We start from the raw sequence: 8196 nt of genomic DNA on the forward strand, positions 1-8196 counted from the left end.
ATAATACACGATCATGCACTGATAACGATCTTGACGTCTCATCTTGATTTTTTTTATGGACACGAAGACGCTTTCTCGTTACCTATTCGTGACATATACTTCCGCGGTACAATGATGAAATTTTTTATGGATCACCTAACAAATTTCAGGGCACGTCATCACCATAATTTTAAGACAGGAGCTTGTGGCTCACCTCTGGATATCGACATAGGGACAATCCACCTCGAATATGTTTGGATTAGAGAAGCGAGGTACTACATATAACGAGAGATTAACTTTGGTCAAGTCTCCCGGTTGGATCATACATTGGAGGAATCGGCTTCGAAAATGGATGGAAGATTTTGAATTAGAGGGTCACTTATCTTTTACGTTTATACTAAATTTCGAAGACGAAATTTTTGTAAGGTGGGAAGGTTGTAACAACCCGACCCAAATTTCATTATGAATTTAAAATTTTATTGGTTGTGGACCTAAGAAGCAAGAAGAAAAGTTAAGTTGTGGGACCCAAGAAATTTTTTTTTAGTAAATTAATTGGGAGACAATAATAAGTTTTTGAGTTATAGAGACCTAATTGTAATTAAAATAATTTTTGGTGATTAAATTTAAGTCATGAAAGATTTATTAGGAAATATTTGGAAGCATTTAAATTAAGTTGAATAATTTTCGTGGACTCAAAGTTTGAAGTTGAGGGGTAGGAAAATAGTACAAGGCAAGAGGAAGCCATAGGAATTTACGGAACATTTTTCAGACCTCAGATCCATTATTGGTGAATTAATTAAGGTGTGGACGATTATGCCCTTAACAAAAAAAAAAAGTTTGGGTTTCCAAAGGGGTTTAATTGAAAAGTAATTTTAAAAATTTCAATATTGGTATGGTTGGAAAGTGCTCGTACTCACGAACGTGTAGGCGAAAACGGATCACGATTCGAGGTTACGTAGACAAAATTATGGGCATTTGAAGTTGGAGGGCATTATGGTAATTTTGTGGATCAGCCATTTTAAAAACCAGCTGACCCTTTCTTCTCTCCCGCATAGCAGCAGCCCCTCCCCATTTTCCAGAAAATTCTTCCCGTTTTGACCACCACCCTCTCAACTTTGACCGGCCATAACTTCTTCGTCCGATGTTCGATTCATGCAAATTTGGTGGCTATGGCTTCGTATCGACTTCCTCTTTCTTTTGGTATATCACATGCACTCTATCTCACACTGTACTGAGCGAATCGAAGCTCGAAAGGTGACGCCCCTAATGACGGTTTTTCACCGATTTCCGACGACTCCGGCCACCATTCATGGAGTTCTTGGCATGGAACTTCTTCTCTGTTCATGGGCTTCCAGTTCCAGGTCACCATTCATGTTTTAATTCAGTATTTTGATAGTTGCCATTAAAGCCACCATAGGTGCCGCAAATCCGACGTGTGTTCAGGCCATTTTCAGCCTCTTTTTGAGGTCGACCCAGGTATAAAAGTTGTTCCTCTCGTCATTATCTACATGTTTGTATATTTGTTTCACTCATATGAGAAGTTTGGGAAACGACCACTATTCACCGGCGTCAGCCACTGCAGGACCACCGCGCGTGGCGGCGTCTGGAGTGGTTTCGAGCAGGTTTCGACCCTCTCCCACCTCCTAGGACTATTTTTAGATTCCTAATGACCTATTGGTTGATTTTAGGGTGGATTGAAAGCTGATGGAGAACTCGAATTGGAAATCGAACCTCGAATAGACGTCTTAGTGATATGAAACTGACACTCGAATAAGCATCGGCTAAGGTATAAACTGTAACTCTCTTTTACGTAATTGATTTGGAAATTTGGATTAAGAGTGAGAAGTGAGTTGGATAATTAAAGTTAATTGGAGTTTGAATTATAGTTATTGTTTGGTTTTTGGATTAATTAGGTGACCGAGTCGCGAAGGTTATGGAACGCAAGAAAGGTATAATTCGTATCCGTCTAATTACGGATATTTCTATTTTGTGAGTGGATCGACTGTAATTGAGTTAGACTGATGGTTGGTTGTTACTTGTGAATTAAGGAGGTTTGAAAAGCTCGAATATATGATCGGTTGGTTACCAAACGTGGAATCAAATTGAAAGAGAGATTTAGGTAAGTTCTCGATAAGGGTTTGACTCCTTGGTTTAATTTATACCAGTAGCATTAATTCTAAAGTGGGATTAATGTTCGGCATATTAAAGTAAGCGTATTTTTATATTAGGTCGATGGAGCTTCGTCTCTTGATTACCGTTAGTGGCGAACAAGTATTGAATTGTGAGATGGAAACAATCTCGGAAAGGATTGTGCATAGCTTGGTTAATCTGTGAGTGGACTAACTTTTAATTTTTCTGAAATGTTTTATAAGTTGATGACTAAATTCTATTTCTTGGCTAAATGAGTTTGAATTTTAAGCTAAAAGATTTTGAGTTAGAATTTGGTTTTTTTAAAAAATCTTATCTCCTAAGTTTAAATTGATATATATGGTTTTTGTATTCAAAGTTTCTTGAATTTATGAATTTATGAATTTAGATATTGTGAGTTAAACAAATGCATATTCAAAGTTTCATGGATTTATGAATTTGGTTTTGCTAAAGAAAGTTTGAAAGTTTAAAAGGATATGAAAGGACTGAGTTTTATTTTTTATATATTTACAATGGGGTTATGGAAAAATGGTTTTCAAACCACCTTTGCAGTACCCTCCAGGTTATCAGATTGGATAGGTCTTTGGGACCCATTGCGGCACACACATAGGCTTTGGGCCGTGTGTCGTGATGCTTGACCCTTTGGGGGTTGGCTCTGCGTGCACGTAAGACAGAATTTGTGGCTCTGCGTGCACGTAAGACAGAATTTGTGGCTCTGCATGCGTACGACAAATTCTTGGCTCTGCGCGTGTTTGATAGATTTTATGGGTAACTGACTGGTGTGTGTTTTCAGTTTGTAAGTATTTTAAGTGATGAGTTTTATGACAGCAGAGGTTTTAAGTGTGACGGTGTCAATTGAGCAGATTTATTGATTTTCAGTATATTGAGAGTGTTTGAGATGAAAGTTTTCAGCTTAAACTATTTATTTATAAATTGACAATACCGATTTTAGTTTGAGAACTTGTTATTTTCAAATATTGATTTTCAACTTCAGATTTTATTATTTTACGAGTTTTCTTATGCATTGGGCATTTCTGAGGATTCGAAATAGTTTTATGTTCATATGTTTCTCTCATACTTTAAGCATGATTCGTGGTTTACAAGGAGATTTTGAAATAGACTTGTGAAATGGTTTTAAAACTGGAGGATTTCAAAGAGTGATGTGAGGTCTTAGAGGAGATTTGATTTTAAAGGAATTTGAACGGATGAATAACTTAATGTCTTGTTTTTATATCTCGTCCACTCACTGAGAGTTATCTCACATTTCCTTTATTTTGTTTATAACATTTTCCCCCAAGTGTTATAGATCGCTGAGGTTGGGCCGTACCACGTCGAGGCAGGACTTTCAGTTTTTCGGCGTCATTTCCCTTAAGTTGTGGAGATAACTTTTATTTTGTAATAGAAGTTTAGTTTTGCTCTGATTATCATGTGCCTTGGTGAATAAGAACTTTTTGGTTGTGGTAGAGGTGGTTGCTGATTTAGAAGTGTTTTTAACAGGTTTTTAAAATTCTGGGTTAGTCCATTTTCAGGGGAGGTTCTGCCGAATTTTCAGTAGGATTTTCCTTGATTTTGGACTCCCGCAGGACCTCTCTGGGTTTCAGGGTGGAATTCGGGGGCGGTCCTGTCATCTTCCACCATGAGTAATCTTTCAGGTAACACCATTTGTGCCTCTTTTTTTAGCAAAAACCACACGTTGGATCCTTGATAGTGGAGCCACTGATCATATGGTTTGTTCAGTTACATGGCTTACTACTAGTTTCCCTGTTACTAACCGATTTGTGCATCTTCCAAATGGTGCTCTTGCTGCCATTACACATATTGGGAGTGTTCAATTCTCACCACACTTTGTCCTCCATAACGTTCTTTGTGTTCCTTCATTCCAATTGAACTTGATCTCTATTAGAAAAATTTCACAATATACTTATTATTTCACTCTTTGCTCATAATACTTATATGATTCAGGACCAACGATCGGGGAGGATGATTGGGATGGGAACTAAGCAAGGAGGACTTTACTATCTTGATACCTTGCAGAAAACTGAGTGCAATGCGGCAATTGTAGCAGCCAACCCGTTTTCTCAGCTTTGGCATCAACGTCTTGGCCATCTTTCCAATAAGAACTTTCGTTTACTTTCCAAAAAGAACTTTCGTTTACTTTCCAAAATTATTCCAAATATTCATTTTTGTGATGTTAAGGATTGCTTGATTTTCCCATTGGCTAAACAAACTTGCTCTCAATTTCCAATGAGTTCTATTCATACTCATTCACCATTCGAGTTATTACATGTTGATATTTGGGGAGGGTATCATGTCCCTTCCATCAATGGGGTGCGATATTTTCTCACTATAGTTGATGATTATACTCGTTGCACTTGGGTCTATTTGATGCTTTATAAATCTGATACATCTCATTTTCTCACTTCTTTCATTAACCTTGTTGAAACACAGTTTTCTACTAAAGTTAAAATTCTTCGCAGTGATAATGGCCCTGAGTTCGCATTGGCCAAATTTTATTCAGAAAAAAGGATTTATCACCAAACCAGTTGTGCTTCTACCCTGCAACAAAATGGGGTAGCCGAGAGGAAACATCGTCATCTTCTCAATGTGGCTCGTGCATTACTCTTTCAGGCTAACCTTCCAAAACAATTCTGGGGAGATGCCATTCTAACCGCAACTTATCTCATCAATCGTACACCAACGCCTCTTTTAAAAGGTAAGACACCTTATGATCATTTGCTGGTGTTTGGGTGTCTCTGTTTTGCCTCTACACATCATTATCGTCCCACCAAGTTTGATGCACGAGCCACCCGATGTCTCTTTCTTGGCTATCCCTATGGTCAAAAAGGTTATCGTATGTATGATCTCACCTCGGGTAAAGTTTTTGTCTCTCGTGATGTTCTCTTTTATGAACATATTTTTCCTTTATCTTCTTCCGCTGCAGTTCCTCCCGTGTTCCCACAACCACAAGAACTATTTTTGGAGAATTCTCCCCATTCAAGTTTAGCTGACACTGCTCAAGCAACAGCTCATATCAATCCCCTTGACATTGCTCAAGCACCAGCTACTCCTTCTTTTTCCGCTTCCAGTCTCTCCATGATGACCATACTCAATCCCTCTCCTCTCCAGTTCCCGCTGGATCACCTGCTTCTACCAGCGACACTATCATACCTCGCGCGCCTAACCCTTCTCCACCTACCACCATTACCATGCCTATTCCTTCACCCTCTCCGTCTGCGGCTCCTACATCTACTCGACCCACACGTGCCACACAAACGCCCGATTATCTCAATGAATATCATGTTGGTATTACTCTCCTTCACGTTCTTCCCCATCATCTAACTTGGTCGTGGTTCAATCTCCAGGTATTCCTTATCCCCTTTCTCATGTTCTTTCCTATGATGGTTTATCTTCCTCATATCGTGCTTTTACCATAGCTCTTTCTATCGAGACAGAACCTCGTTCCTTTTTACAGGCTGTTAAGGATCCCAAATGGCTCCATGCCATGCAGCAAGAACTTACTGCCCTTGAAGCTAATGGCACTTGGTCACTCTAATCATTACCTCCCAGGAAGAAAGCCATCGGTTGCAAGTGGGTTTTATAAGATTAAACTCAAACCGAATGGGTCTGTTGACTGTTATAAGGCCCGTCTTGTTGCTAAGGGCTATAGTCAGATTGAAGGATTCGATTATCGGAAAACTTTTGCCCCTGTTGCCAAGCATGTCACCATTCGTCTTCTCCTTGCCATCGTTGCTCCCAAAATTGGCATCTTCACCATCTTGATGTTAATAATGCATTCCTCTGATCTTAATGAAGATGTCTACATGACTCTACCACCCGGTTTCGGACGAAAGAGGGAGACTCGGGTTTGCAAACTTCACAAATCCTTGTACGGGCTCAAACAAGCATCTCGACAATGGTTCCTCAAGCTCTCCTTGGCACTGAAACAAGCAGGATTTCAACAATCCAAAGCTGATTATTTCTTTTTCGTCCGATCCCGAGATGGTAACTTTACTACTGTTCTTGTCTATGTAGATGACATTATTTTGGCAGGTAACAATTTGCAAGATATAGAGGCAACCAAATCATTTCTAAAGCAGCAGTTCAAATTGAAAGATCTTGGTTCATTGAAGTATTTCTTAGGAATTGAGGTTGCTCAATCCAACAAAGGGATAGTGCTCTCACAAAGAAAATATGCTCTTGAGATTCTTGAAGATGCAGGCTATCTCGGTGCCAAACCAGCCTCATTTCTAATGGAACAAAATATCTAGCTCTCTTAGTCGATCTGATGGTGACTGTATCAATGATCCTTCCTCATATCGTCGGCTTGTAGGACGGCTCATTTATTTAACAATTACACGTCCGAATCTTGTATATGCAGTCCATATCCTAAGCCATGCGTCCCACATCTAAAGGCTGCTCATCGTGTTCTCCGTTAGATTAAGAACACTCCTGGCCAAGGAATTTTTCTCTCTGCCACAAGTTAGATACAGCTAAATGCTTTTTGTGATGCAGATTGGGCTAGATGCCCAGATACAAGAAGGTCTGTCACTGGATACTGCATATTTCTCGAACAATCCTTAGTTTCTTGGAAAACTAAGAAGTAAACCACAGTGTCACGATCCAGTGCAGAAGCAGAGTACCGGTCCATGGCTGCTACATGTTCTGAAATTACTTGGTTAAAATACATATTGCAAGACTTCAGAATCACACATTCACATCCTGTCAAATTATATTGTGACAACCAAGTTGCTCTGCATATTGCTTCAAATCCAATTTTTCATGAAAGAACAAAGCATATAGAAATCGATTGTCATCTCGTCCAGGAAAAGATTCAAGAAAGCATGATCAAAACTGCACACATCCCTACATTTCAGCAGTCAGCCAATATCTTCACCAAAGCCTTGAGTTCTTCACAATTTATGACTTTACTTGGCAAGTTGGGAATTATCAACATACATTCCAACTTGAGGGGGAGTGTTGAGGAAAGTAAAGTCAACTAGACAACTGGAACAACTAGACAACAGGAGCAAATTCAAAGATCTCCTTGAATTACTGATGTACAATAGCCATTTATATTTCATTTCCTTTACTGCATATATTGCGTTAATTTAGGCAGCTAGTCTAGGCTAATACTTAGGATCATGTTTCTTGTCTATTTTGTATAAAGGTCCGATGTACATCAATAGCAATTGTGAATTCATAATAATAAAGCTTTACAGTCTTTCTAACATCAATTGCTCTATCTTTATTTTAATAGATATAATGTTGAAGTGGTAGAAACTTTGATAGCTCTTTGTTGCTGGTATAAACACACTCTTGCAGACTGGGTTTGGGACTCGGTTGCCGATGGTGATGGGGGGCTCATATGCTTTGATTATCCCAGCAATTTCCATTGCTTTGTCCAGGAGGTTTAGTGTATACATAGACCCCCACCAGGTTGGTCTGACCGAATTTTTCATTGTTCTTTCTCCTAGTTTTAGAACTCTATTGGACTATACAAGAAAATGTATGGATGGTAAAGAAATGGTATACATGGAAGTGGTTTTCACGTACTCTTTCTTTCTATCCTGGATGATGACAAATAGAGGCAGTCTAATGCATGTGATGTCCTTGATATTTTAGTTTGTTTTTCCTTACACTCTTTGTTATGTTGTGTGATTTGTGTTTTAGAGGTTATAGTGACAAGACCGTCTCGGGTTCCACCCTAAAACCCGGAGTAATCCTGTGGGATCCAAAGCCAAAGAAAATCCTACTAAAATCGACAGAACCTCCCCTGAAAATAGACTAACGCAAATTTTATAAAACCTATAAAGAACATTTCTAAAAACATCAAACGCCTTTATCACAATCAAAAAGGGTCTCAGACCCATCAGAAACATAATTTGGTCAGAAGTTCCAAGTTGTTTATCAGAGTCACTAATACAATAAGCATTACGCTAAAAACTAGAGAATTAAACAAGGTGGACCAATAGCCTACAATATCCAAGGAGTAAAAATGGAAGGTATGCATTGACGTAGAGTGGCGCGACCTCCACCACCGCTACTACCTGGCGGGAAAAAGATTTAAGA

This window comes from Dryas octopetala, chromosome 5, assembly GCF_963921425.1.
Source record: "Dryas octopetala chromosome 5, drDryOcto1.1, whole genome shotgun sequence".
Taxonomy (NCBI): Eukaryota; Viridiplantae; Streptophyta; class Magnoliopsida; order Rosales; family Rosaceae; genus Dryas; species Dryas octopetala.